Source organism: Malania oleifera, chromosome 4 (assembly GCF_029873635.1).
Source record: "Malania oleifera isolate guangnan ecotype guangnan chromosome 4, ASM2987363v1, whole genome shotgun sequence".
In the NCBI taxonomy this organism is placed as follows: Eukaryota; Viridiplantae; Streptophyta; class Magnoliopsida; order Santalales; family Ximeniaceae; genus Malania; species Malania oleifera.
The window spans coordinates 14,131,893-14,146,821 of record NC_080420.1 but is presented as its reverse complement, the minus strand read 5'-3'; the positions used below and the strand labels follow the sequence as shown (position 1 = coordinate 14,146,821).

Here is a 14,929-nt window from a genome sequence, read left to right as displayed (position 1 = left end):
ATAATTTCTTCCAGACATAACCAAAATTATCAACTTTTCATAAATTAAAATTGAATATGACAATCATAAGGGAATATCTCAACTGAGCCTAACACCTTCAATAGCATAGATTCAGATCCCACCCCCCTTGATTACAGAGTAGAAGTGAAATATAAACTATAACCTAATTTTTAATGAGATTAATTAATTATAATAAATCTTAGTTGCGTAAATTAACCAGCGCAATATCTGCAACTTATTCCCTTTCCTAATCCACTAGCTGTAGTGTATTGGCGTTGGCCAGCCTAGGGAGTCGCCATCTGCGCAGCGCGGCCAATGGCTAGCGTTTTATATTGTTTTTCCCTCGTGCACTAGTCCGTCGGAGGCTGCGACTCGGCTTTGAAACTTCGACAGCAGCCTTAATATTTGACCGGAGACCCAGTGGACTACTAGAAACTGGTTACTATTGATAAACATTATATCGGGGTAAAAGAAATTAATACGGGGACGTGTGAAGACACGGGAGACGAAAACGTACCATAGAGTTCATAACATGGCTTCCCTGTTCATACCACTGCTTCTTTTCTTTCTTTATTGTTTCTGCTCCAAGCTCTGTGCTGCCGGAGACACCATCACGGCCGTCCAGTTCATCACAGATTCCGAGTCTGTGCACTCAAATCGAAGTATCTTCAAACTGGGTTTCTTCAGCCCTGTTAATTCCACCCATCGCTATGTTGGAATCTGGTACAATCAGGTTTCTGTATTAACCGTGGTATGGGTGGCTAATAGAGACAGACCTCTCAACAATTCTTCTGGGACTCTCACTGTTTCTGAAGATGGCAATCTCGTGGTTTTGGACGGAAACAGGGAAATTCTCTGGTCATCAAATGCCACAAACTCTTCTGCAAACTCAACTGCCCAGCTCTTAGATTCTGGAAACCTTGTCCTGAGAGATGTCAGCAGCGGAAATACCATTTGGGAGAGCTTCGAAGAACCCACCAATACTCAATTGCCAGGCTTGAAACTCTGCTCCAAACGGACAGAAGGGGAAAGGCAATTGGCGAGGGCGTGGAAGAGCCCTTCGGATCCTTCAAGCGGGCGTTTCTCTTCTGGTCTTGATTCGGTGCTAACCCAAACAGTTGTCTGGAAAGACGGTGAGAGATTCTGGCGGAGCGGCCCGTGGAATGGCCAGGTCTTTATTGGGGTACATTACGTGTATTCTATAAATGTAGATAGGTTTTATGTTGAGAGTGACAATGAAGGAAATACTTGCTACACTTATGATCATTTACAGTCTTCGTTAACCAATTTTTTCTTAGATTCTAATGGTAAACTTTCTCAACTTGAGTGGGACGAAGGGAAGAAGGCTTGGAATGTGCTGTGGTCGCCTATGCAGACGGAGTGCGATGTATATGGGAAGTGCGGGCTTTTTGGGATTTGTAACTCAGAAAATTCACCAATTTGTAGCTGTCTGGGAGGGTATGAACCAAAGAATGTAGAGGAATGGAACAGAGGAAATTGGACTACTGGGTGTGTGAGGAGGAAGCAGCTGCAGTGTGAAAGACGTAAAAGCGGAGGAGATGCGAGCAAAGAGGATGGGTTTTTGAATCTCAAGATGATGAAAGTGCCAGACTTCGCTAGCTTGTCAACTGCTCTACAAAATGACTGTGAGAGCCAGTGCTTGCAGAATTGTTCCTGTATAGCATATGCATATAGTAATGGGGTTGGTTGCATGACATGGAGCCAAAACTTAATCGATACACAGAAATTATCAACTGGTGGAACCGATCTCTACATTCGTGTGGCGCATTCAGAATTAGGTAATATGTTTTTTCTAGTGTAAAGTCAGGCTATTTTGTCAACAGAGAATTAAGAATAAATTCTCGAAACCTGTGAGAAACAAAATAAAGAAAAAATATACAAAAAAAAAAATCAATCACACGTACAAGACAATATTTACGTGGTTCGATAATTTTATCTACGTCCATGGAGTTACAGGGATTTCACTATTATCAAGAAGAAAATACAGAGAGTACGGCGGTACAATGCTCTCCCTCTTACTCTCTCGCGAAGTATGACTGCATAACTCTAATCACCCAAAAATAATTATTTTATATGCTGCACACAAGGTTCCGAATGGGCCCAAACGGGTCTTACGGCCCAAGCCTTCGCTCCATGGACTAAGCCTTAGAATAGAAATCTCTCATTGGGTCATCATCCAAATTTAACGCAACTAAGCTCCACCAAAGCCCAGTCTCATCCTTATATTTTTTTTTTCTCTTGATCCAAAATACATCAAGACATATTGGATTGGGCGGGGCTTGGTAAACTTTCTTATGAGGTTAATTTTTCTCCTCAAAGAGCAGACTGCTTGAGCTGAGATAACAACGCCATTTTAACTGGTTCGGTGTTGTCTGAGTCTACGGGGCAGGCTCTTAATTGGGGACTAGGACGGAAGAAGAGAAAAAAATTTAAGAAACCTTACCCAAGTCATTGCCAGACTGAATTCCTTTGCTTATTTATTTTCTTTACCTCCTTTTTCTGGGCTGTGGTTAGGAAAATCCTCTCTCAGTGCCATGCTTGGTGACCAGACTTGATAGCTAGAAAATAGTGAAGAAGTATAGAATAAGTGTTTTGTATGAACATCACAAATAATCTAGATAAAAGATTGCTTACAAATTCTCGTGGAGATTGCTAAATGATCTTCAACATCTTCAACTAAATTACAAGATGGGCTGCTGGTATAGAATGAAAAATTCAATGCAGAAGATAATTCATATTCTAGTGAGCATATTAGTCTGGTAGATCTCCACTGCTTGAATGTTTGCCCTGTTGGTGATTTTTTTCAATTATTTTGATTTCTTGTCAGCTTATTTTTCCTGAATTAGGTTAATGCTTCATCGGTTTTCAACAATTAAAAGGAGCTAATAAAGTCATTTCTCATTAAATTTAAACTCCTTAGTCTTCCCTTTGACGTTAATCTTTTTTCACATTTACAGGTAATGATGACAATGCAAAAACAATTATAGCAATTACAGTGAGTATTGGAGCACTTGTCATTGCAATCTGCTCATGCTTGTCATGGTGGTGGATGGCTAAACAAAAAGGTAACATTTTCATGGTGATTAGCGCATGGAATAGAAAATATTCAAAATTACTGACTTATCAATGATTCTAAATCAGCAAAGAAGCAGACAAACAAGGTGATATTATTGCACAATAGAGGAAAAACACATCGAAACAATTCCAGTGAAATGATGATTGGTAACAACATGAACAAAGTGAAACTCGAAGAGCTACCACTGTTTAAATTTGAGCAGCTGGCAACAGCAACAAACAACTTTTTTGTGACCAATAAGCTAGGACAGGGCGGTTTTGGTCTTGTATACAGGGTAACTATTGCATATGTAGAGTTTGTATCTTGAATGGTTAATGATTCATTGGAAGATTTAATTGACGATGTCAAAATTTTTTTTTTTTAGGGGAAACTGCCGGATGGACGAGAAATAGCAGTGAAAAGACTTTCAAGAGCCTCCGGACAAGGGATTGAAGAATTCATGAATGAAGTTGTGGTGATTTCCCGGCTCCAACATCGAAACCTTGTTAGACTGCTCGGTTGTTGTGCTGAAGGAGAAGAAAAAATGTTGATCTATGAATACCTGCCAAATAAGAGTTTGGACTCATTTCTATTTGGTTGGTCCATGCTAATGCTCTTTCTTTTATTTGCATTTTGTTACATTTGAGAACATATGTTCACTATCTAATTAGGGCAATTTTTACCCTCTGAGCATTAACATTTGTATATTTTCAATATATCATTGCAAGATTTGTTTTCTTAATTTTGTAACATTCTTGAGATCGAAGGTACCAAGATAATAGTTTTTCTTAAATATTATGTCCACTGGTCCTATAAATTTTCACTAAATAGTTTTATCCATTTTGTGTTTTTGCATACAGATCCAACCAGACGGAAGGTTCTAGATTGGAGGAAACGTTTTAACATTATTGGAGGAATTGCTCGTGGTCTCCTATATCTTCATAGAGATTCTAGATTAAGAATCATCCATAGAGATCTAAAGGCAAGTAATATTTTGTTAGATGAGGAGCTAAATCCAAAAATTTCAGACTTTGGCATGGCTCGGATTTTCGGAGGCAATGAGGATCAAGCAAATACAAGGAGGGTTGTTGGGACTTAGTAAGTAACTTGCCACTGCTTGTCAACTTGCTTCATTTTTTTTTTTTATCCATGTTTATCCATGATAATTCAAACTAAATTCCATCGGTTCTATTATTTTATCTTCATAGATATATGACCATATGTATGAAATGATAATATTGCAGTGGTTATATGTCACCGGAGTATGCAATGGAAGGCCGCTTTTCTGAGAAGTCCGATGTCTTCAGCTTTGGGGTGCTTTTATTGGAGATAGTGAGTGGAAAAAAAAACTCTGGATTTTACGATGATCTGCATTCTTCTAGCCTTTTGGGATTCGTAAGTTCTATCTTAAGATTGCTCCAATATTGTTAAAGAAATAAAGCTCCATTTCTTCTTGGAACAATAGCATGGAAGCTTTAATATTGAATGTTTATATTGTCTGTTATATTCTTAATGGTTGCAGGCATGGAAAATGTGGAATGAAGACAACATTGTAGCATTTATAGATCCTATAACATCTGATCCATGCTTTCAAATGGAGATTTGGAGATGTTGTGCGTGCAAGAATTCCCTCAAGATAGACCCACTATTTCTACTGTTATTTCAATGATTAACAGTGAAATCGTAGATCTCCCAATTCCCAAGCAAGCTGCATTTACTGGCAGGCAAACTGACCCCAGTAGCGAAAGAAAAATTGATTCTGATGTAAACAAACTCACCATTACAGTCCTTGAAGGCCGCTAGCAAGTCTGTTCTTTTTTCTTTTCTTTTTTGTCTTTTTCTTTTTCCATAGAAAACTTAGAACATAAGTATTGTCTAATGTCAATATGATTTTGTTTATGGTTAGTTGATTTAGTTGATTGATTCAATGGTATATTTTAGAAATCCTGGCCCTGATGTACATTGATGGTTTTTTGAGTTATTTTTATAGCAATGCTCAAATGGAATACCTTTTGGCATAGTAAATGTTTTATGAAGTATAATGTCACATTAATGGCACATTTTGATATAGGTCACATGGTAGTAATATTATATTTCCTAAGAATCATGTAACTGTGTAATGTGTGTTGAACAAAAATATTTCCATCTCACATTTATAACTAGAATTTTGTCATTGCGGAGACCACCTTATATTTTGTGAACCAAAAGAGATGAACCGAAAAAACCCAAGCTGTTGAGTACTTCACAAAAATATCTGCTCACAGGCCATAAAATCCTTCTGAGAGTTAATGTGATTCAAAGACGAGAGGAAAATGTGGATATTCATCGCGAGTTGGTACCATTGGAATTTGGCAATAACCCATTAGTTAGGTGGGAGTAGGTTTAACAAAAAAGAAAAGCAAAGGATTGTATATGACTATATGAGAGGCTATGGTTTATTTCCCGAATTGAGTATGAAGTTGATGATGGCTACATATTCCAACTCCATGCTGGAAAGAGTCAGAACCCTCCCGGTTCAGCACGCCACCGCCCGCCCAATGTAAAGTCGCACGCTTTGTATTCCCACTCCGTAGTTGAATGGATTCTCAAGTCTGGAACTACGCTGGTACGCTGGGTCTGCAATGATGTTCCTGCATCCTTTGAGAGGTTCATGAACATGGCACCTTCCAATTCATGAATTTTTTTTTTTTTTTTCAGAGCATGTTTGATTTACGGAATGGAATCGGAAAGGAAAGTAACGGACTAAAAATGTAAATGGGATTCATAATGAAATTGAGTAAACAAATTCAATTTTATTCCTTTTGATTTTCTGAATTTAGTTTGCTCAAAGAAAAGCCGAAGAGTGTACTCATCCACAATTTTTTATTACCAAAGAGAGATGATGATGACAACGACAGCCATGATGATTAGATAACTTGGATAAACTAAAACTTAAGAAGAGATGGTAATGGGAACACTCCCGCAAGCATTATACTTGCAGAAATGCTCCGGAAGTGGGCCAATATTTACAGTGTTCTGTAATTTTTGGCGTTCTTGTAATTATTTGGATAACTAAAACAAAAAAGAAAAACATTTCCGGAATTAAACATGCCTCATGATTGACAAATTTATTTTTGTAATTAACTTCAGAAATTACTCTGCAGATTGATTGTGTTAGCATATCTCCTAATTATATATCTTCCTAATTTAGGCACATCTGACTGAGTTACCCTTGTAGTCTGCCTCCTTCACCTATAAAAGGATGACCCATAATAGAGAGTTTATTAGTTTTAACATAGAATCAGAGTTGGGTCTTGGACTGCTTAACTCCTCCATGAGTTGGACTTCTCCTCGCCTCATTTTTCCCTATGAACTCTCGTTGCCTCATTTCTCCCATGGGCTCGAAAGGGAGTATTAATATCCGTCCAGTCACACATCATCTCTATGAGTAGTTTCAAAACCAGTATAAGATCTTCTTAACTCTCTCTTTTTAACACCTAGGTTTTGAGAATGAGTTCTCTAACAGATTGCATCAATCCAAGAAATATTTTATAAAAAAACTATTAGTTTAAAAGGAAAAAAAACACAAAAAAACTCTCTTTCCAGTGCCCTCTCTCAATATTGAAAATGCATTCTCTCCTTGACAACATAGAGATGTTTATTCTCTGCATGGTATTAGCCAACACCTATTTCTTGTACATAATCATGATGATTAAAATGTCATGGATAACGTTCTTTAATAATAATAATAATAATAATAAATTAAGCCTTACAGTCTACAGAAGAAATTGCGCTAATATTGAAGAAGAAAATAAACTTGACATTCCAAGCTATTTATCAAAATGGAAGACAATTTAGGTTTACAATTGTGCAACCCAACAACATATTTTGATTCAATGAGACAATCGTATTCATATTCATTGGTGCGTGCATGCATGCAGCTACCAGGGCTAAGGCAAAGGTGTTTTGATTTCTAATCTTGTTCTGAAAGTAATATATATGATTAATTTTTAAATAAAGTATAGTTTTGTCAAATGATTTTACCAAGCATGAAATTATTCCGTAGGTCAAATGGGGATGATGATATTATCACCATAGACCTTAGGAAGACGCAATATAATAATTACCATATAGTTGATATCATTATCGCTTTATATGAGAGTTAAGTATAAATATTTCTTAATTTTACTTTATGGATTTTCTTGCAAACATAACTTTTAAATTTTTAATTTAATTTTTGTAAATAAAATAAAGTTAATAAATTTTTCCATGTTAATGGTGATTTAGGAGGTTCTAATACTGGTTAATAATATGAATATAATATAATATAGTCACATGGATATGACAATTCTCAAAAATTAATTTATGATGCGATTAGAATGCATTAAATTTAGTGTATGCTCTATATGTAAAAATATTAACAAAATTAACTTTATAAAATAATTGTATGTTTACTGATTCTTTTCGCATTATGATATAATAAAATACTTATCATCTCATACTACAAAAAAAAATATCTTTTTTTGTGATGAAAATATTAACGACGAATCAAAAATTGTCACTAATAATGTCTTTATAGTGACAAAAAGAAAATTTGTCACTAATAACCGTCATGAATAAAAACTCAATAGTATCAAATATTTGTTCATCACTAATAATTTCATCACTAAAAGAAATTTTTCTTAAGCTAATCGTGGCGCCAACATATTAGTTACTCTTTCTTAGTGAATAGTGATGAAAACGATTTGTCATTATAAAACTTTTAGTGATGGTTATAAAATTGTCACTACTAGCTCACATAAATATTTATTTTTATTTTATTTATGATTGAAAAACTATTAGCGGCGGTTTCAAAACCGTCACTGTTAGTTAGCCTTTTATTTTTGAACTTTAAGCATACATATATGTTAGCTTTACTGTAATCCCAAAAGAGGGGGAGTGAATTGATATTTTAAAATTTCTTCCATAGGTCACTTAACCAGCAGTAGTATTACGCAACCCTAGAGTCAATCTAATGTAGATATAAAATAAATCAATATATTTAGTTGAAATTAAATAGCACGAGTAATCTAATTTAGCAAGCACAGTAAAGTGGTATAGAGAGAGATGACACCAGATATGTTATCGAGGTTTGGCAAATTGCCTACGTTCTCGCCTTAGCTCACAAGCACAATGATTACACTAAGATTCACTTAACGGGTGGAACGACACCTAAATACAATCCGGTCAATTAGCACAGGGCTAATCTCAACATTTACAACCAATTCTTTCAAGGTGGATTACCGCCCCTCAGGTTACGCCTGGAATACAGCCAGTTTCCAATACAAGATGTGTACAAATATTATGCTTCTCAATCAAGCAGATTTGTACCAATAATAATCAAAGCACATCAATAATGTAAGAACAATAAGCTCAATGGTGTATGTGTGCAATCAACACTAAAAGTAATAACTATCTCAAATTTAAGCACAAGAGTGTATCAACAAGCTAATCTTTAAAACTATGTAGAGATAAAAATCTCAATCACAGTTTAGGGTTTCAAAGATTTGTACCAAGAGTAATAGGAATATCTCAAAAATATTTTCTCAATATCAAAGCACAAAGAGATATTCAAAAATGAGCTTGTGAAAAGGTTTTTTGCACAAACAAAAATATGACCTAAGGTGTCTTACAATATGAATGGTAAGACCCACAAGCTCTAAGTTTTCCCACACAAAAGATTTATTAAATTAAATCTGGGAGGAAAATTAAGCTCAACCCTCAATCTGAAAATCAAATATACAATAAACAAATGAGGGTTCTTAGCAACAACTAACAATGAATAATCACTCAAGGATATTCTCACAAGGCTAGATTTCTCAAAAGAATGGTAGTATGTGAGTATATAGACTTTGTATGAGAGTATGGACTTTGAAATTTTTCATAGAATTTATTGCTAATCAATTTGCTAATTACAGCCTAATCAGAGCAAATGAGTCCCTATATATAGACTCGCCCAATTTTATAACCGTTGGGGATACATAGGGTATTATTAAATTATTTTTAGAATTTGTGTATTCCCAATAGGGGGTGAATTAGAATTTTAAACTTTTCTCCTAATTTGAACTAGACGTTGGCAAAATATTACAACCTAGGGTCTTTCTAAGTAGTTCTAAATATGTCAATAATATAATATAGAGAAATTTAAATCAAGCGCATCATCCACATAATAACATACACTTGCGGTAAATATAAAGTGTAGAAATATAAACAAACACACGATATGTTATCGGGGTTCGTCCAACTGTTTCTATGTCCCTGCCTCAAGCTTGCAAGCTTGAGGATTCCACTAATAGCTCACTTAAGGGTGGAGCAACACCGATTACAATCAGGTCAATTAGCACAGGGCTGACCTCAACCTACACGCCTTAACAGGATGATGCACCTAACTTTCCTAACCGGATCTAAGCCAATCCCGGACTATTCCAGGGCTAGTCTCCTTCTTTAGGCCCGTGCCTGGAAATACAATAGATTTTGCAATCAAATGATATCGGTACCGTGATTGTGCTTTCTTGTAAAGCAGATGTGTACCCAAATACGCGCAATTATATACACGTCAATATGATTTAATATGTAAGCTCAGTATGGTTTAGTATTTCAACTTTCAAACATATATATTTACTATCAGTGTAATGAGTGGATGAGAGTATCAACCAGTATGACCTTTGTATCACAATATGTGCTCAATCTAACAGCTCACACAAAGATACTAGCCAGACAATATATATATATATATATATATATATATATATATATATATGTATATTTCAATCCGCAGATTTTCTCAGTTGTATGATGCTCAAGTAAGTAATATATATGTGTTGATTATGGTGTAATCCTAAAAAAGGGGGGGGGGTGAATTGGATATTAAAAAAAAATTAATCCACTTAATTTCCTTTTACACACTTCTTATAAATTTATCAACTACTTCTTGTTGCTCAATTATGTATGTGAGTGGCAATCCTATCTATGCATGCAATATACTCAATTTAAATAAAACGCGAAAAATAAAGAGTAAAAGGAAGAGAGAAGACAAACGCGATTTTATGAGGTTCAGCGGACTTGGCCTACATTCTCACCTTGAGCAACCACTCAAGGATTCACTAAAAACCCTGTTCCTTAAAGTGAGATGGAGCTTCCCTTACAAACCACTGCTTACAAGAGGTACATCTCCCTCTTTATCCGCTGCTCACAAGAGGTACAACTTCCTCCTCACACCCGGTTCACAACCCGAACTGTGTTTACAATGAAATCTGAAAATAACACTCAAAACAATGCTTCTAACAAAAGCTTGTGAGTACAATTCAATTTCTTAGTACATTAACATATGATATAACTTGAAACTCGTGAATGTATGAAAACGATACAATCGTTTTATGTATGATATGCTTCAACACACAAAACCCTTTTTATAAAAAAAAAAACCCCAAGTAAAGAGATATTTGAAATGCTTTAATGTATATTAGGGTTCTTGATTCACTTTGTAAAGATGCACAAGTATATTTAAAGTGAACTAGTTGACACAATCTTTGTCTTGAATACAAACTCAATCAAAATCACAAAACTTTTTTCAAGTTCCAATATTTTAATCAAAGTAGGTTTTTCAATAAGAAGCCCTATGAACAATATATATATATATATATATATATATATATATATATATATATATATGTGTGTGTGTGTGTGTGTGTGTGTGTGTGTATGTGTGTGTGTGTGTGTTTATATACTTCTTGAATCGCAAATCAATCAACCAAGCTAACAAGTATTTCTCAAAACATGATCTTTTCAAAAATCAGTTATTATATGTGAATACACACTCAAGATCAAAACCTCTTTCTAATGATAAACATGTAAAGAAATGAGAGGTTCTTGAAAAGTAATAACTTGAAAGACCAAACCTTAATACTGGATTAAAGTTTAGTTGGATGAATGAATGCCTTTTTGATTTTAGTAGAGATTTGCCCAAAGAAGATGGAAGAAGATTGAAGTGCAGAAAATCAGCTCTAGGGTTCAAGTCTTGTAATGAGATGTATATTTCTCTTGTTGTGTGTCTTCCCTTGTTCTAGGGTTTAGATATTCATCATATATAGTATATTATCCTTAGAATTAATCTCAGTTTTTGGATCAATAAGATACTTCGCGTGTCTTTTTAATAAAGAACTGATTTTTAGCCTTTCCTGCGAGTTCAGGCAACCAAACTCGACTTTAGGCTCTTGAAGTGTCAACTTCAGGTGCCTGAGGTTCCAAGGTCAAGCGACCGAAGAGCCTCGGCCAGGTTCTATCTTCTCCATTTAATTCTTCAGGCGACTGAACTTAATCTTCAGGCAACCAAAGAAATTCTTCAGGCTATTGAGGTTTGAGTTCAAACGACCGTAGTCCCCATTTTCTCAAATTTTCATTGCTAACTAAAAATCTGCTTGACTTCTTTTCTTGGGTCTTTCATAAAACATATTTTTCATGATTTTGAAAACATTTCAAGGTCCATGAGAGTTTCCTAATGATGTACATGAAATGCATGAATCCTAAAACCATTCTAAGTTATAATGAGCCTCAAATTAAATCATATGAAAATGTAAATATATAAAGACCCTAAAATTTAAAAGGATTAAAATAATTAGAAAAAAATATAAATAAAATAACAGATAAATAAATAAAAGGAATGGTGTGGGAAAAAGAAGAAAAAAAATTAAAAATAAAGAAATTAAATTAAATTAAGATGAATTAAATAATTAAATAATTAGTTATTAAATTAAATATTTTTTCATTGATTTAAAAAAAAAAAAAAACTAATTGAAATAAGAGAAATATATATATGCACTTATATAGTAAGTTAAGTAATATATATATATATATATATATATATATATATATATATATATATATATATATATATAAAGTGAAAGAAGAAAGTTTAATATATATATATATAAAAAGTATCTGACAGAAGAATAAGTAAAGAAGAAAGAAGAAGAAGAAAGAGAAGAAGCAGGCAGCAACGCCCACCCCCTGAAAATTCCTGCGTGCTCTACGTCCGTCTCCATTTCTTTTTCTCTCAATTAATCGGCGAGTTTGCTACAGATCGGGAAATGGAAGGCGCCGTTGGAATTCTGATTCCATTGCTGACATTTATACTGGAGTAGAATTTTCATGGGAATGGCTTAGACACTGCTCCTAGGGAAAGGTAATTTTTCTCAATTTTCTTAATTTCACTGTTAATATGTGGTTAAATCGACGAACGGACACCACCATGGGGTCCTAGTCATCGTCATCGTCATTTTGACGTAGGTAATTTTTCAATTGGGATTTTCTAAGTCCTACTCCAAAGCGAGAGTGGGATTTGAGAATTTGGATAAATTTAAGGGTATTATTATTTATTTAGAAATTATGGCCCTATGAAATATTTAAATAATATTTTATTCAGGAATAATTTATTGGAACTAGAAATTTAATTTCAGGGTTTGGGTAAGCACCGCAGATATTTTTCGGAGTCCCTGTTGGCGTAATTCAAGAAATCAGGTAAGGAAAAAATATATATATATATATATATATATATATATTAAATCAGAATTTTTATGAATTTAATGAAAAAATAAATTGTGTTATATGTACGTGTATATGTTTCGGTATGAGTAAAAGGCCAACTGTTTAAATTATATTTCCTTAGAGTTTAGGGCTGTTTATTAGATATGTATATGCGAAAATGAACTGATGAAAGTGAGAAATATTTTTAGGATAATTAAGTAAGAAATGAAAGGTATTTTCAGTATATAAACATTAAATGTTGGTTTTCTTATTTTACAGGCAGTGTATGAATTTTATTGCTAAATTGTGTGACATGAGATTCTGTGCAAATATATATTAAATGTATGAGATGCAGACTAAGTAAGTAAAGTAATGAAAATAAAATATGATATGGACAATGTTACCTGTGTATGTTAAATGCAACCATGTAAATGTAAGACAACTGAAAGACAACCATGTTAGCAGATCTTGCACACTTCTGTGTATACTAACTGATGACAGCTAAAAGGAGTTGTGTTGGCAAATTTAGCACGTTTCTACGTAGACTAACTGATGATGGCTAAAAACCAACTGTAGTACGGAGTAATGAAATGAAATGTTATGCAATGAAATGACGATGAAATGGCAATGAAATGAAATGACAAAGGTAAATGATGTAAATGGGAAAGAGTCACTTCAAGTGAAACGAAATGCAAAGTTAAGTTATGAATAGGAATGAATGTGCATGAGTGTATAATGACAGAAAAGAATGATGTATTATGATATTAAAAGTATGTATGTACATAGAACATGTTATAATTAGGCGAGGTGTACCTTTCGCCTGAGGGCTTGTTGAGTAAAGCGAGTGCACTGGTAGCTACAGATGTGATAGTAGCCTCATAACGTACTAGGACAGAGGGAACCTACTTGTATGGCGGGTAGAATTCCCTATCCTTAGGGCCTTTGCCGGTAAACTATTGTTGAATACGTAAGTACGAGATCAATTTAACACTTAAGGACTTACTGAGTGAGGTGAGTGCTCTGGTATCTTTTAATTGCGACCTTAGGGCTACCTAAGTATCAGAGCAGAGGGGTGCTACTTGTATGGGTAATCACCCTTATCCTTAGGTAATCTCGTGGGTTAAACATTTGCATATGTTTGATTAGGATCAGGGAATGATTTCAGAAATTATGTTAAGGATTTTTAAATGTTAAATATTATGTTATATACCCTTTTTCTTATATCTCGCAATAATGCTATAAAAACCTCAAGCTCTCTAAGCTCGATCTCAAAGAAATCCTGAAAAAAAAAGATAAATTCATATTCGGGTGAGACACATCTCAGTAAGGGAAGAAACCATATATTAAAATAGTGTGTGGCCAACATGAGTTCTAAATACCCTTTCCCAAGATATTCTTGAACTTTGCCGCTTACATCTTGATTCCCGTACTCTTTGAGTTTCATGGATCTTGCCAAGATTTGTTGACTTTCCGTGCATACTTAGTGTAAGTCATGTTCACAAACTCAATATACAGATCAAATATCATTGATTTGTCATTATCAAAACAAGATTGGACTCGTAGAGTCAACAATCTTCCCCTTTTTTATGATGACAAATGCACAAGCAAAAATATATATAATGGGTTACACCTAACAAGGCTCCCCCTCAATTAATGCATCAAATATTCAATGAATGACAATATGCTCATGTTCATACACAAAGTGTTTATCCTGAATCCAAATGAAATATGAAATATGCTCATAATGAATGTAATATGCTAGATTTCTCCCTTTGAATATCTCACCCTTTGCAACTTAGTTTTACCAAGACTCTTTGCTTCCATTTTATTATTTTTGCTTTTCCAGATTTTCTCCCCCTTTTGACATTAACAAAAAGGTGTAAACAAATAAAGCATGAGTAGATGCAACCTTATGTTCTTCTCCCCTTAGAGATCTTAAGGTTTTGAATGTATCCAAATGTTGATACCAAATATTAATTATATGCACTTTCAAGTGATTAAGTCATAAGAGATGTTGCTCCCCCTAAATTATATCATTTAATCATGATTCTAAGCAACCTCTTGACTATGCATGAGACCTAATTCCCGTCTAATTTGTATAAATCTATCCTTCGCAAGTGGTTTCTTGAATATATAGGCCCATTGTTCATCCGTGCATACAAACTCAAGTCTTACATCCCCTTTTTATACATGGTCACGAAGAAAGTGATGTCGTATTTCTATGTGCTTAGTTCGTGAATGTAATATGGGATTCTTTGAGATATTTATTGCACTCATATTATTGCATCTTATGGGAATTGTTTCATAGCTTAA

General features: G+C 34.4%; 1 pseudogene; it reads left to right on the top strand.

Annotated features, from left to right (window-relative positions):
* The first annotated feature begins 257 nt into the window (after positions 1 to 257).
* LOC131153465 (G-type lectin S-receptor-like serine/threonine-protein kinase At1g11300) lies at positions 258 to 5,020 on the top strand (annotated as a pseudogene).
* The last annotated feature ends 9,909 nt before the right edge of the window (positions 5,021 to 14,929 follow it).